This window comes from Panthera tigris, chromosome E1 (assembly GCF_018350195.1).
Source record: "Panthera tigris isolate Pti1 chromosome E1, P.tigris_Pti1_mat1.1, whole genome shotgun sequence".
Lineage (NCBI taxonomy): Eukaryota > Metazoa > Chordata > Mammalia > Carnivora > Felidae > Panthera > Panthera tigris.
The window spans coordinates 1,329,328-1,345,493 of NC_056673.1; the positions used below are offsets into that span (position 1 = coordinate 1,329,328).

The 16,166-nt window shown below is 59.3% G+C and overlaps 1 non-coding gene across 1 annotated transcript; it reads right to left on the minus strand.

Moving 5' to 3' along the window:
* Positions 1-2,374: 2,374 nt before the first annotated feature.
* On the minus strand, positions 2,375-2,459 carry TRNAQ-UUG. Its single transcript has one exon. It is a non-coding gene; the product is annotated as a tRNA-Gln (tRNA).
* Positions 2,460-16,166: the final 13,707 nt, after the last annotated feature.

Consider the following 16,166-nt stretch of genomic DNA (forward strand, 5'->3'; position numbering starts at 1 on the left):
AAGAAAAGATAATGCTTTGCCATCAGCAAATGACGTGCCCACGTCAAGCCACACCACCTGTCCTCGGCGCTTGTGGGAGGGAACACCCTTCGTGGGTCCTCCGGGGACGTTGCGATAATCGGTCCTGCTTCGGCTAAGACCAGGGGTGTGCAGAGGCACCTGTCTTGGAGCGGAGTTATACACCACAGCCGGAAGGGCTGTGGAGGTCGGGCTCCGGCAGAGGGGTCCCCAGCGAGCGTGGATTTGCCGCTTCCCGGGAGGAAACCGCAGGGCGGGCGACTTAGCCGGAGAGGAGGCGGCTGGGACTCCACGTGGCTGCGCTGGGGGGAGGCAGTGGAGGTCGGCATGTGAACCCTCCTTCCAGGGACCGACGAACCCGTGGTCTCCCTGGCCCGGGATGCGTCCTGCAAAGTCCGTGCAAAGTCTGGGCTCCAGAGACGGTGAGCACGGGGTCAGCCTTGCTCTCAGCGGTTCGCAGCCCTCGGTCAGCACTGGAGAGCCCCCTAGAAACACCATGGAGTGAGCCCTGGAAGGAGGTGGCTAATCGATTGGGGCAGGATTGCAAACTCGCCTAACAAGCCGAGACTTTACATAACCTCACGCCTGTTACGGGGAATCAGGTCTGGCTGTGTTGAGTCCACAACCCGACAGAGGGAGACCCATCTGGACCCGGGTGACAGCTGCCGTGTAGACGGACACGGGGTCTCCAGCCCATGCCACAGCCCAGCTCTGCCCTCGCTCCAGAGGCATGAGTCCAGAGCCTTCCGGAGCCTTCTTTACAAAGAAGAAGCTGAGGGATTAGTGACCCGAGGGCCAGAAGTTCTCCAGGCTGAGAGGTTAAGAAAAATCCCGGCCCGACAAGCAGAGCTGTGAGAGCGGATGCACACGGGCAGGGGACGGGCCTGGCATCCGAGTCGGGCTCCGATCGGCCTGAGTGAGGGGCGGGAGGAGCGGGAAGGGGGTCGCTGGAGGGACACACAGGGAGATGGCATCTGAAGTAAACCAGGAACAGAAGCTGAGGAGGAGAGGTGGGAGGGTAGCCACGGACCCACCGCAGACCGGCTGCCCCGCGTAACAAAGCCCCGTGGACTCCGTGGGTCAGAGCTTGCAGGGGGCCCAGCGGGGACCGTCTGTCTCCTTTCTCCCTGCGGGGGCCTCAGCCAGGAAGGCGCGTCGGCTGCGGCTCTCGCGATGGCTGAGGCTAGAATGCCCTGTGGGCGTCTTCATTCACGGGCCCCGGTGCTTGAAGCTGGCTGCTGGCTGGACCTCGGCTGGGCTGCTGGCCAGAGCCCCCCGTGTGGCCCTCCACACGGCCTCGCCACATGGCCTCCCTCTCGGCGCCGTGGCTGGCTTGCAAAAGCATCTCAGGAGAGCCGGGCCGAGCCCACGGCACAGGGATGGACGGTCAAGCCTCAGAAATCCCACGGCACGTCTCCGGCCACGCCCACCGCATCGGTCAGGACCGTCACCCAGGTCTGCCGGGTTCCGGGGGACAGGATGTGGTTCCGCGTGGGAACAGCGTGGAGCCCACGTCGTAAGATGCGAGCGGTCAGACGTCCCGGGGAGATACAAGGTGCTACCTTTGGCTCTTTGGAAAGATCAACACAACAGACTGAATTCCCCGCCCCCAAGCCCCGCTTGCTTGTTCACCCCAAGACCCAAGATCGGGGGAGGGATCTGAGCTGGGAGGGACAAATGTGGGCGTAAGTGGCACCTCAGGACCCGACAAAGGGTGAGGCCACCGAGGGCGGGAGCACAGCTGAGGGAAGAAGAGAGACACCGGGCAGAGCCCTGGACCCCCTGGTGTTTCAAAGTCTGAGAGGTGGAAGGAGCGAGGGAGGGGGTCCCCGGGCCACAGAGTCCCCCTCGGAGAGCTGGGTCTGCGGCTGGAAGTGCAAGGCGGTGTCGGGCACAGGTTGGGGGTGACAGCAGGTGGGCCCGTGTCGCGGGACAGTTGGCTCCCACAGAGGCACACAGGGCATCAGCCTGGGGTGCCCGCCTAACCCCACCCGAACCTCCTCCATCCCGCGGCCCCCAACTTGCCACAGCCCCGCCGGCGAGAGCGGAACCATCAGGCAAAGGTAGGGGTGGGGTACAACCACACATCCCCACCGGGGAGAGGCCGCCTTCCCACGCGGGCTCGGTGGGAGGAGCTGGGGGAGCAAAGCTCTGTGTTATTAATAAGAACGGATTTTCCAAAGGGCCGTGGCAACTGCCTTACAGCCTCTGTTTGGCCCCAATTCATTCTTTTTTTTTTTTTAACGTTTATTTTATTTTTGAGACAGAGAGAGACAGAGCATGAACGGGGGAGGGTCAGAGAGAGAGGGAGACACAGAATCCGAGACAGGCTCCAGGCTCCGAGCTGTCCGCACAGAGCCCAACGTGGGGCTCGAACCCACGAACCACGAGATCGTGACCTGAGCCAAAGTCGGACGCTCAACCGACTGAGCCACCCAGGCGCCCCGCCCCAATTCATTCTTGATCAGGAGTCTCGGCTTTCCTCTACGCGTGTGTCGAAGGCCTTGAAAAGAACAGTAAATGTTAAAGTGAAAGCCGGTGGACAGATTCCCGTGCAGAGGCCCCGACAGAAGGGATAAATGTTCCCAAGGCGTCTGAGCACGTTTTCTTGGCTTCCCCCGTCTGGCTTCTACACCGTACACGCCGCAAGGGCCTGGCTCCCTCTTTGACGCCTTCTCTTTCTTCTTGCAATTGGTTTCGCCCTCACAGCGTGGACTCTGTGACTGGCAAGGAAAGCATGGTCTCCTGGACGGTCAGGCCTGTTCTGTGTCCCCCAGAAATGCAGACGTAAGTCGCTGTGAAAGGACCAGCCACCGGTGCGATGTCTGCCTGTTCGGGGGGTGTCGCGCAGTCCGTTGTTTGTGATGGCGGACGTCTGACCGTCCGTCTGGGAGTTCAGAGTTGCCACGGGCTCCTTGCGGCTCAGATCCGTCCGTGGAGATCCCGGCCCCAGGGTGATGGGGTGAGGGGGGCCCTTGGAGGTGCATAGGGCACGAGGTGGGGTCTCATGATTTTCACCCACGTGAAAGGGTCCCCGAGCGAGGAGCGATCCCACCCCCTTTCCGCAAGGTGACGTCGTGAGACGCTGGCCGCCAGAAGCCCAGGACGAGGGTGCCCACCAGACATCCCCCCGCCCCCCCCCCCGCCGTGCCTGCACCCTGATCTCCGACCTCCGGCTTCCAGAACTGTCACAGGTACATTTCTGCCATCTGTAAGCCACCCAATCTATGACACTTTGTTGTGACAGCCCAGACGGAAGGAGACAGCGTCCCGGGGCTCATCGGGGTGGTTCGAACACTGAGGATTCAACGCCCCAACGCGGAGGGGCAAGTGCTGCCTTAACAAGCTTTTTAGCTTCTGGTTTACTTATTTATGTATTTCCTCTCTAATCCATTGACTTAATTTTTTTTAACATTTTATTTATTTTTGAGACAGAGAGAGACAGAGCATGAACGGGGGAGGGACAGAGAGAGAGGGAGACACAGAATCTGAAGCAGGCCCCAGGCTCCGAGCTGTCAGCACAGAGCCCGACGCGGGGCTCGAACCCACGAACCGAGAGATCACGACCTGAGCCGAAGTCAGACGCTCAACCGACTGAGCCACCCAGGTGCCCCTAATCCGTTGACTTTAAATAAAAAAGATTATTCTGGGGGCGCCGAGGTGCCTCAATCGGTTAAGCATCCAACTCGGTTTCAGCTCAGGTCATGATCTCATGGTTCCTGGGTTTGAGTCCTGCATCCAGCTCCATGCTGACAGCGGAGCCTGCTTGGGACTCTCTCTCTCTCTCTCTCTCTCTCTCTTCCCTCCCTGGCTTGTGCTCTCTCAATAAATAAATAAACTTAAAAAAAAAATTATTGTGGATCCTCTGGGTGGGCCTGATTCAATCAGGTGAAGGGCCTTCAGAGCAGGACTGAGGCTTTCCTGAGGAAGAAGAAAGTCGACCCGCGCACACCCGCTTCGGCCCGGGGAAGAGCACACACGGGTTCCTCGCGGTAGAGCGCACACGCCTTCTGCTTCTCTGTTGGAACCTGCCTGATACAGGGAAGGAGGGGGCACGGCGGCCCCGGAGGTCCTGGAAGGAGGCTGGCGGGAGAATCAGTGGATGCCCCTGTCGTTGGCCGTCACGATGCCCAGAAGGAGGGCTCTGGCCATACCCAGGAGCTGCCTGGGTGTGGCCACCCCCAGACCAGCTGGCCTCAGCATCCAAGAAACTCCAAGGGCCTTTGCAGAATGGCGGGACCTCCCTGGCCCCTACGCCCCCCTCGCCCGCCCACTGGGGGACTGAATTCCAGCCTGGCCTGGAGCCGGGGTCACCATCCCTCCTGGAAGCCTATGCTTGCTGACCTCCGAGCGGCAGAAACCTCGTCTTCCGCCTCCTTCGCGGCAGAGCGAGCCCGCAGCCGGGCCCGGGTCGTCACAGCCCCTTACCGGTGAAGCCTCGGTTTCCCGCAGGTGCACTGTGGTTACCGCCCTCGGGCCGCTCACAGGCCAGCAGTGGAGACAGAGGATAAATGCGGGTGGACAGAGCTGTGCGGTCAGGAAGGTGCTGGAGGGAAGCAGGAGTCGAAGGAGGCAGAGAAGGGGGTGCTCGCTCTGGACCAGTCGACGATGGGGGGTGACCCCGGTGTGGACCGGGAGGCCCAGTTTGAGAACCTCTGCCCCCAGACTGCATGGACCAGACAGGGGTGTCCCCGGGGAGGAAGGACGTCATTGTGCCCATGCCCAGTGAGTGCAGGGAGGCTGACACAAAATCTGCCTTCCTGGGGCGCCTGGGGGGCTCAGTCGGTTAAGTGTCCCGACTTTGGCTCAGGTCATGATCTCACGGCTCGCGGGTTCGAGCCCCATGTCGGGCTCTGTGCTGACAGCTCGGAGCCTGGAGCCTGCTTCCGATTCTGTGTCTCCCTCTCTGCCCCTCTCTCTCCCTCCCCCTCTGAAAAATAAATAAACATTTAAAATAAATCTCCTTTCCCTCCCCCAGGTTTGGGGAATGTCCCTGATACACCCTCTTCCACGACAGCCAGAAAGTGAAATTATAATAAACTCTGGTTTGAGTAAAAATAAAATATTTAAACTTTAAATAATACCACGAGTGTTAATACACCTGCTCCTTTATTTTTCAATATTTAAGCGAACGCTTTGGGGACAAAAACACATCAAACCACACGTGCACGATCTCGCGTTTTCCGGCTCAGAAAATCGGCACGAGAATCGGTAGATCCCAAAATACGTAAAACGCTAACGTTCTTGTTCGCTGTGAACTTTTTGTTTGCATTCGTTTTTATTTTTTTTTTAAGTTTATTTATTTTGAAAGAGAGCTGGCGTGCACACGAGCGGAGGAGGGGCGGAGAGAGAGAGGGAGAGAGGGAGAGAGAGAATCCCAAGCAGGCTCCGCGCTGTCAGCACAGAGCCTGACGCGGGGCTCGAACTCACGAAGCCGTGAGATCACGACCTGAGCCGACACCAAGAGCAGGACGCTCAGCCGACTGAGCCACCCAGGCGCCCTTGGTGTTTTAAAATATTGTCTACCTTGGTCCCTGGGTTTGGAGGCACCTCTTAGATTTTGCATGCAGCCCGGTGTTCCCTCGCCCCGGTCACGGCCCCGGGCAGAGCCAGGAGACCCCTCTGCAGGGCTGGGGTGGCGGAGGGGGGGAAAGTCATTACCAGGGCAACGGAAAAGAAACTCCAGGCCCTTCTGTGCCACAACCAAGAGCTCACATTTACCGTGTGGGCAGCGGGGACCCACAGGAGCATTTTAAGAAAGAGAGAGACAGGGCCAGACTTGTGTCTTGGAAACGTGGCCCCAGCTGGTGGCCTGGAGGCAAGGAGCCCCCCAGGAAGGCTGACACGTTGGTCAGGCAGGAAGGGACAAGGCCAGGGGTGGGGGCTGTGCTGTGCAGATCAAGGCTGGAGTCACAGGGCTCCCAGGGCGAGAAGGAGCGAGTCCCAGATGACCAGGGAGCCCACCCTGGGTCCGGGAGCCCGCAGGGGCAGACACTGGGGGTCCGCCGGGGGACTCGGCTCATGATGGCCCAGGAAACGGCGAATAGTCACCCTGCGCAAAGCCCCCAAACCCTCTTCCCCGCTGCTCCTCAGGGTGGGGTTCGGCGAGAGGACTGTGACGGTCACATCCGGAAATGAAGCATGTAGTCCTACAAATTGTGCAGGACCCCGGAGGGGGCCGATCAGGAACCGGAGGGCATCAGAGACGCGGAAACAGCAGACCCTTCACTTTCAATTTCCCCCCACCGATGTCCAATGACACGTTTGGTTCCCGAGGACCTCCGGGAAGCTGAGGTCCCCTCCTCGCCTGTGTGACAGCCCGTGATTTCACACGGACTCCCCAATAAATAAACGATGTCTCCAGAAGCAATGCCCCGGGCATCAACCCGTCTTTCAGCCTCACGCCCTGTCCTCCTTGCCTGTCCTTCCAGGACCGGCTCAGCTAATGATTTGCCTTCAAGTTCGTACCCAGGACGACCCAGGCCACAGCGGGACAGCGTCTGAGCCAGAAAAAAACCCTAATGATCCTCTTAAAGAGAGAGGGAGAGGGGTGCCCGGGGGGGCTCAGTCGGTTGAGCGTCCGACTTCGGCTCAGGTCATGATCTCACAGTTCGTGAGTTCGAGCCCCACGTCGGGCTCTGTGCTGACAGCTCAGAGCCTGGAGCCTGCTTTGGATTCTGTGTCTCCCTCTCTCTCTGCCCATCCCCCACTCATGGTCTGTCTCTCTCTCTCACAAAAAAAAAAAATAAACATTTAAAAATTTTTTTAATAAAATAAAATACGTAAACATAAATTGAACGATTTTTAAAAGAAGTGGCTGATGTGTGCTGTCCTTGTTGTCGGAGAGGAGGGGACACGTGTGCCTCCCAGATGGGACGGCTCCAGGAATGCCCTGAGCTCTCACAGATGCAGGAAGTTTCCAGCCTTCACTGTCTCCTGGGGAACAGTGCCCGGGGCCGCCCTGCTCCTGAGTGAGGGGACAGCTCCGGACTGGGAGGGACAGACCTTCCCCTGGGAGGGAAACAGGCAGTAGGGGCCTCTGGACCCACCCCTGGCCAGGCTCCGGATGGTTGAGAGCTCCGGTGACCAGCCCAAAGCGGGGAGGTCACGGTCTGAGCACGGGGGAAGCCAGGCGCCACGGAGGGGAGGCCCAGAGCCGCTAGCAATGCTGTGCCCAGGTAGCTGCTAGGGAGGGAGCGGATGTGCAAAGGCCCAGGGGCTGGCACCATGTCGGGAGGCCAAGAGCCACGTGAAAAACGCCACATCGTTACAGGACGTTGTGGTCTGTGTTTGGAAAAAACGGGTTCATCATTTTTAGCACCACAGAGAGGAAGGTGGCTAACAGGGGGATATCATTAATTCCCACTCGAAGCGTGTCTGTACTGATCAAAGGACAACCAAGCAGGACACCCAGGAAAGCAACAGAAAGAGCCGGAATTATTCACGGGAGCGAGGGCCTCTGCGGCCGCTCAGTGCGCACACACAGCGTAGAATAACTCACTTCTGCGAGCATACGGCGAACTCTGGCGCGCGCCAAGGTCCTGGGGTGGGCCCGGGGTGATGTGGCACCTCATCGAGGGAGGAGGCTGTCGGGTGTGAAAGGCTCTCGCCAGGCAAGCGAGACACGCAAAATAGCGAACGTCAGGGCACAGCCCCCCGCCGTTCAGAACCAATGTGGCCCTGACGGTGGGTCCGGGCAAACAGGTGCTACCGGCCTGGGAGGGCCCTGCTGGCGTCTCAGCCCGGGACGGTCCCCTCTGGACACGCGCGCTGGGGGAGTCTCTGGGGAAACGTCCTTGGGGACCTGGGCCCTGGCGTCGGCCTCGTGACCCTGTATTTCTCCCTCGGCTCACCTCACGACCCCCACTTTCGGGAGGTGCCCACAAGCCCTAAATTAAGAGCAAGTGGGTGCAACGTTATGATGTGCTGCTCTCACCTCGGATCCAGCTGGAAATCCCAGGGCGTACTCGGGTGGCGGTGATGGAATTTTAGAAGATTGGTTGAGGGGCGCCTGGGGGGCTCTCCGTCGGTGAGGCGTCCGACTGCGGCTGAGGTCATGATCTCACGGTCCGTGGATTCGGGCCCCGCGTCGGGCTCTGTGCTCACAGCTCAGAGCCCGGAGCCCGTTTCAGATTCTGTGTCTCCCTCTCTCTCTGCCCCTCCCTCTGCTCTGTCTCTCTGTGTCTCTCAAAAATAAATAAACATTAAAAACAATAATAATACATTTAAAAAAATAAAAGATTGGTTAGATTACTTGTGTGAGGCCCACCCAGCCCCCAGACACCTGGCCCTTGCGGGGAGGAGCTGCGACTATACGGCCTCGTATACGCGGAGTTGCCTTCAGAAACTAGTGGAGGAAGCTGGAAATGACAACGTCTTTCTTTCTCATATGAGAGAAGCCCCAAGATAGGCAGTGGGAAGTTTTCCGTGGTAATTAGGAGCTGATGTTCCGTCTTTCCGCCCCACCCTCCGCGGGAGCACGGCCTCCATCCTCAAGACCCAAGATGACTGCTGGAGATCTAGCCATTACGTCTGTGTTCCAGGCAGAAACCAGGCAGAGGAGAGAGAAAAGGGGAAAGGGACAGCTTTCTCGGAAGCTCTACCCAACCACTTCTGTCCCCAACACGTGGGATAAAGTTGGGGTTCCGTGAGGGCAAAGAGGAGGATGGATAGTGGGGAGGCAGCCGGCGTTTTTGCCTCACCCCGGGCCGGCTGAGGACCTCCCGCCTGGAGCGGGGGAGGGTGGGGGAGGGTGGCGTGAAACCTGCCCGCCTCCCTGCCCCCCCTCTTCTCCTCCTCTTCCTCAGCCCCCACCTTCCTTCCCGCCTCCTCCCCGCCCACGTGTCAGCCCCGGACTGACTGTCCCACAAGCGAGGACCCCCGCCGCCCCGCCGCTCCCCTCCCCCGGGCTCTGTGCGCACGTCACCGGCTCTCAGCACAATTTCTGGACAGGTTCACGGGCGCAGAAACGAACCAGGAAAGGCGCCCCCCACCCCCGGGGGCTGAGCTCGCTCCCTGAGGGATCGTCTCCGCGCAGGGGAGCACAGACCCACCAACAGGATCGCCTGGCTCCGCCCGGGACCGCGTCTCCGAGGAACAAGCAGCCCGAAAAACACGTTTGTGCAGGAAGAGGAAGGACACGGGTGTCAATTGCTCAGAAATAAGCCTCTAATGTGCACAATCAGAAGGCAGGAAAAATCGATACACTTCTTCTCATTGTGTAAAATTGGAAAACAAGCTGCATTTTACTCCAGCCCCAGGGAGAAAAGAGCAAATTAATGGTTCCTGTCAGGGGCCCCGTGTTACCTCTCTGTGCCCGAGCCTGGCTCGGGAAGGCGCCCCTGGGTGGGTTTCGAGGGTTCTGATCCGGGCCTGGTCCCCGTGTGATTGCAGGGCGCAGACACGTGCACCCACACATGCACACACACCGTAGGGGGTGCATGCACGCTCATGTACAGACACGTGCACACACAATTCCCAGGGTGTCACCTCTGCCAGGATCCCTCCTGTGGACAGAGCTGGGGGAGGGGGTCCCACTGGGGAACAGGAGGGGAGGTCCCATCGTGTGGTGTGGACAAAACGCACGGTCCTCATTCACTGCTTCACTCAAGCCTCTCCCGAACCATCACCTTCAACGCAAGAACACAGACGGGCCTCGTGCCCATCGGCTGACAAAGACCCAAGACAACAGCCATCCTGCTGAGCACAGCCCAAGTCACTGACCCACAAATCGTGAACGAAATAAATAGATGATGTTTTAGGCGGTTTCTTACAACGGAAACACCCCCTCCCGACCGCACGGCACTGGGGTGTTCTGGGTGGGCTCTAATTCAACTAGGCCTTTCCCAACCTCGTTGCCCCTGGGCTGGGTGATGGGGGGAGGGGTGCGGGGGGGGGGCCCAACCAGCAACAGGGACTCCGAGCCATCAACTTGCTCGGGAAGGGACACGTCACCCAACTGTCACCCAACTGCAGCCTCTGAAGCATATGAGGGAGGGGGGGTTGCTGGAAGACCCTGAGAATAAAGCTTCCTGTCTTTATGAAACGTTTGCCAGAAGCCTTCTCTTCCTCTGGGTTTTACAACGTGTGGATGCGAAGCCAGAAACTGCTTCCTCTTTTTGCCTCCGTAAGCAAAGCGGGTCTAGAGACAAAGACAAAGCACGAGGAGAGCACAGATGAGGTCAAGGCGGGAGAAACGCACCCTGGGCCGCTGCAGAAAGCCAGACCTGAAGCCAGTGGACTCCACATCACGTGAGCCGACCCATTTGCTCGCGGCGTAAGCCGGTTTGGGTCAGATGGTGTCCACCTTGCAGCCAAAATCATCCTCATGAGGCGTCTCCTGCCACACGACGAAGGGTGAACGTCTCCCGAATGACCATGCTTCCTGCCCAACCTTCTCCACTCTAGGAAGGTCCAGTTGAGGACCCTGGTCAAGGAATGACCATCTCCCTCCTGAGTCAATGGATCTCTTTCCTGGGAAATGTTTTATTTTTTTTAAATGCTTATTTATTTTTGAGAAACAGAGAGAGAGAGAGTGCGTGTGAGAGCGGGGCAGAGAGAGAGGGAGACCCAGAATCGGAAGCAGGCTCCAGGCTCCGAGCTGTCGGCACAGAGCCCGACGCGGGGCTCAAACCCACAAACCGCGAGATCGTGACCTGAGCTGAAGTCTGATGCTTAACCGACTGAGCCACCCAGGCGCCCCTGTAGAAACATCTCGATCGTGCACAGCGTTAGCTGAGTGCTCCTTTAATCTGCAGTTACAGGTGAATCAATTGAGTGTCGGTCAAGGCTGAGTGAGCAGACTTTGTTATTACACCATCCGAGAGACTGTAACTCGCCCCATGATTTGGCAACAATGTGAAAACATATAACCAAACTTCAAATATACAGAAGTCCCCCGATCACACCTCTAGAACTGATATCTTGTGAAAGCACAATGTTGTCACGTTGTTTGAGGGGGGGAAATGTGGAAATCATCTAAACGTCTGTCCGCATCTGAATGAATAAATTATAGGACCTCCACACAGCTGAAATTCTACACGACCGTTTTTAAAAGCACCATACGCACAGACTTGGAAAGATGTCTACAACATACTGTAAATTGAAAAAGGAAGTTGGACACTATGTATAGTGTTAATACTCATTCTTTATTAAGGTTTAGTTATTTATTTCGAGAGAGACAGACACAGCGTGAGAGAGGCAGGGGCACAGAGAGGGGGAGAGAGAATCCCAAGCAGGCTCAGCACGGAGCCCGATGCGTGGCTTGAACTCAAAACCGTGAGATCACGACCTGAGCCGAAACCGAGAGCCGGACGCTTAACCGACTGAGCCACCCGGGGGGCCTCGCTCATTTTTTATTTCAAAAAGCCACATGTAATGAAAACTAGCTAACGATTTATTGAACACTAATTTTTTGTCAGGCACTTAGCTAAATATTTAATCGGCAACCTCACGAGATGAACACCCTCATCCCGTGTTTCAGAAGAAGAAGGGAAGGTCCCGTAAATCTCCCAGGGAGGCGAGGTTAGCGAGGGCTGGAGCCCGGACCGAGCCTGGCAGCCTGGCCCCTGAGCTGGCCCCTCCAACCGCTGCTGCACGTGTCGCAAGCAAAGAAAAAGGGCTCAGACCAGGAGGAGGAGGAGGGGCCTTTCCCCACCTGCCACATTCACGTCTGCGTTGTTTGGGTTTGTTACAATGAGCATGTAATTGAAAAATAAAAATGTTATAAAAGCACCCAGCCATGTGGAATCCTTGCCTGGGATGGGAGCCAAGAGGGGGTGGAGGGAACCACAGACACTATCCTCAGGCTGGGCTGAGCTCAGAGCTCACTCTGCATGGATCCCCCCTCCCCATATACACCTTCCTCCTCGACAAGGGGGAGTGGGTGCCAGGGGAGGGACCAAGTTCAGCAGGAGACAACCTGAGTTCAGTCCGGCTGGGTGGCTTTGCCAAGTATGTTGACGTCTCTGAGCCTCTGTGTCCGACCGGCCGAGAACTACTGTCCCTGCTACGGGCTTACCTAGGGACAAGGGTCCGAGAGCAGGTGGTTCCTCTGTCCCAGGCTCCCTGCAGCTGTGGCTCCTGGGGACCTGGCATCACACGAATTATGACCTCATTTGCGAAGGCTTTGCTGTCCCATGGGGCCCTCATCCAGCTCTCGGGTCCAAACCCACTTCAGAGAGGGGGACTTCTGAGTGCACCGGCAGGGAGGAGCCTGCCTGGGATTCTCATTCTTCCTCTCTCTCCGCCCCTCCCCTGCTCGCACTCTCTCTCTTTCTCTCTCTCTCAAAATAAATCAACTTTACTTTAAAAAATATTAGTCCTTCAAATCCATGCAGGTACTCATTGTTACCTGCAGGGATCAGGTTGCCCAGATAATTTCTCGAATTCCCACGGCCCCCAGCCACTCGGAAGGCCCTCGAGGCACCCAGGTGATGCTGTGAAATGTCCCCGGCAGTTTTGTTTATCCCGTTGTGGTTTGTACACATTCTTCGTTTAATGACACCCCTTCAGAGGCAGCAGCGAGGGCACCAATCAGCACTTGAATTTCCAGGAAAGCAGCCAAACTCATTAAGTTAATAAAGGAAGGTGGCTATATAGAGATGCCTCCCTCACATGCTTTCCCGAAACACCCGCAGCCACCCCCCTGCTCCTCGGCGACCGTTAGACCGCCGCCCCCCACCTGCAGGGTGCTGGCCCCGCGTGGTGAGGGTGCCACGGCCGCCTGGGCTGCCCAGGACAGAGCGCCTGGCCACGTGGGTGCACAGGTCACAGCCGCCAGCCCTCTCCTGTGCCCCGAGCCCCGTCTCCCAGCCCCAGGGAGTCCCAGGGAGCCCCCGCCCCGGCTCAAGATTCCCAGAGGAAGCAGCACCCAGCACAGCACCTGGCCTTCACCTGGGCCCCCCTCCCACCCGACCCCACCTCCCCTTGGCAGACCGGGCCATCCTTGCAAGCCATCAACCTATGTCACCCCTCGGCCACACTCCTCGAGTGGCCCCCCACTGCTCTCGGGGGGCGGTTCCCCAAGGCCCCGGGCCAGCGTGGGGCCTCCCAGAGCACCTCCTGCCCCACCTACCCCTGCCGTCTGCCCTGTTGCCTCCCGGCCACCACCGGCCACTGAGCTGCCACATCAGGCCCCGCTGTCCCGCCCACTCCGGGCCTTTGAGCGCCCCCCCAACCCCCTGCCCCCTCCTTTCCCCACGACTCAGCCCTCGAGTCTCCGCAGTACCCCTTGTGAACACGTCCTCCCCTTTCCTGGTCCCCAGGCCTCTCTTGTCCACCGCCCTGGCCCCCATCTGTCCTCCGAGTCCTTGTTCCATGAAAGTCGTGCTGTCTTGTCGAACTGAAGGGGCATCGTCTTTATTTCTTGCTTCTGAGGAGCGACCGGTCCCCCCTGCCCGCGACCCCCCCGACGTGGCCCGCACCCCTCCCCCAAGCGGCCCATGGAGCCCCTACACCCCTAACCCCTCCAGCGGTTCCCAGAGGCCCTTCGCCTCCTGCCGTCCCCACAAAGAGCAGGGAACACCTATGGGGCCAGCCTTGGGTCCGCCCGGCCCAGCCTCTGGCTCCAAAAGCGACACCGTCTCTGCTCCAGGGCAGGGATGGTGTAGTGAAGACTCACTCCCCTTAATAACCCACCCGGACGGACCGCGGGGTTCCGCGGGGCCTCCCAGAAAGGGTTTTATGTTTCTCACTGGCACCCGCTCTCGGCATAATGAACTCCTGAAGCTTACCACCCTGGGAGGGGCTTCCAACACTGTTCTCCAGCACGAGCATCAAGGCTCAGCAGGTCCCTCGCATCCTGGACGCAGGGGTCGTGCACCCGCCCCTACCTCGCTCTGCCGGGATCCGAGACCCTCTGTCCCAGGGCATGGGAGGATCGGTCCGGCCGAGGGTCCGGATCTCCAGAATCACCCAAAGGGAGCCTTACGCCCCATGACACCGAGGGACAGCTCTGGCGCTCACATGGGCTCTTACACCCATTCGCGGGCGGCTTGCAGGCATGCTGTGATCAAGGACCCCTGTGAGTAGAAGCAAGGACAGAGGCTGGTCCAGGACTGGACGTTCAGGGGCTCCAATCCCCAGACTGTGGCGGCCAGGGGCCCGCTGGGAAAACAAGGCACTCCCCTATTTCAAACACAGGGAATTTAATGCGGAGCATGAGGAACCCAAAAGTCAGCAACCATAGCAGGATGCCAGTGTCCCTCCGGGGCTGCGGGACCCAGAGAGGTGACAGTTTACAAACCCCAGGAGCCGGGGCCATCCAGCCGGAGCGAGGGCCCACACGGGGACTGCCGGGCAGGACCTCGACCAGCAGGTGTGGCTGCGGCCAGACAACGTCCTCGTCTGCCCAGAGCAGAGGAAACGCCTGACGTCTCCCTCCCTCTCGTGCTCCGGCCTCCCGCCAGATCTAGACAGAAACGGGTGGTGAGGGGCCCAGGAAGCCGGAGGAGGGAGGGGTGGGTCTGAAAGCAGCTGACACTGGCCAGTCCAGGGATGGAGGGACACAACGACCCCAGGAGCTCATGTCCCCGCTTGGCCCTTCTTAGCGTTTCACAGCCTCTGGGGTGACCTTTCCCTGCCTCTGTCTTTCTGGCGTCTGTCCCCAGGGCAGCCCCTGTGTCCACCCATCCTACAGGCTCCATTAATTCTACAAACCTCCCAGTTTTTCTTATGCAGCCAACACACGCCGGGCACCCGGTGGGGCAGCAGGGGGAGGGGAATAGGGAAAGAAATCAGAAATCGGATACAACCCTCGTTCTCAAGGAGCTCATGGTCGGGGGGCCGGGAAGCACGCGGTCTCTGTAAGGGGGAGTAAGTGGCTGATGTGACACCAAAGCGGGAGCTGTGCTGGCAGATGGGAGATGGCTTCCAGGAGGTGGCATCTGAAGCAAACTTCGGCCGAGGAGGACCCCAAGGACTCCACCAAGTGGGGCGAAGGGGCGGCCTGACCAAAGCCACCAAGAAGGCGGCTTGGGGACACTGAGAACACAAGGCTGGCAGGAGAGGGCACGGGAGAGGGTGGGCCACGGTCAGAGGGCCCAGGGCGCCGCACGGCAGAGTAATCCGTATCAGGGGTTGACCCAGGGTGCGGCGTGGCTGGGGCGAAATTCTAGAAAGTTCTGTGGCTCCCTCGTGGGGGACAGGGCTGAAGCGGTGAGAACAGAGGCAGGGGAAAGGCGGTGGAGGCAAGGGGTGGAGGCCGGAAGCAGAGACCCCCCGGGAAGGGTCCGCGGGAAGGAGGGTGGAGAGACGCAGGGCCTTCCGCGGCTTCTGCGGCCTCGGCGCGTATCCTAGTGGGTGCAGAGACCGGGTCCTGGAGTTGCACAAAGAGGGGAGCTCGCCTTTGACACTGAGTGACGCCTGGCCTTGGGGGCCTTTTGCCGCTGGTCCGCATCGGGGTCCCTGCATCGTACCGGAGCTCACAAGGTCCAGTCGCTTCCCCAAGTGGCTCCGTGGGTCGGCTCCTGGGTCGTGTGTATTGATGGCCCTGACACTCTGTGTCTCCAGCTCTGGATTGAGAGCCGGGCAGCAGGAAATCCCTTTCTCCAGGACGCGTTTGCCAAACCGTGGTCCCCGGTCCCGGGTTCGTTCCCCTAGATGCCCCTTTTGTTCCTGATCGGAACCCTCCTCCCTCTGCCCCCACCTTGTGTCATAGGAGCGTCCACGACGGTGGCAGCCAAACGGAGGCACTCTCTGTTCAAGGCAGACTCGAGTAAACCCCAGTGACGCATCCGTGGAAACAGGGGTCCTTCCCCTCCCGATTCTCAGGGAGCGTTAACTGAGCCATTCCGGGGGCTGCGAACTGGATCCCCGTTTCCCACGCCCCCCGCACGCTCCCGCACAACTGGAAATCACGCCCCTTTGACAGAGCGCCCGCTCCGTGCCTGGAACCGTGCGAGGCTCGCACCCTGCCCCACGGTCTGATTGTTCCGGGGCCGCGCCTCCGTGAGAAGGCGGACCCACCCCCCCAGGGGGTGGGGGTTGGGGGGGAAGCTTGGCCGGTTAAAGGCCCGACTCCCGATTTCGGCTCAGGTCACAGTCTCACGGTTCGTGAGATCGAGCCCCCTCGTCGGGCTTGTGCTGACAGCGCGGAACCTGCTCGGGATTCCCTCTCTCTCCCTCTCTCTCTGCCCCTCCCTGGCTTG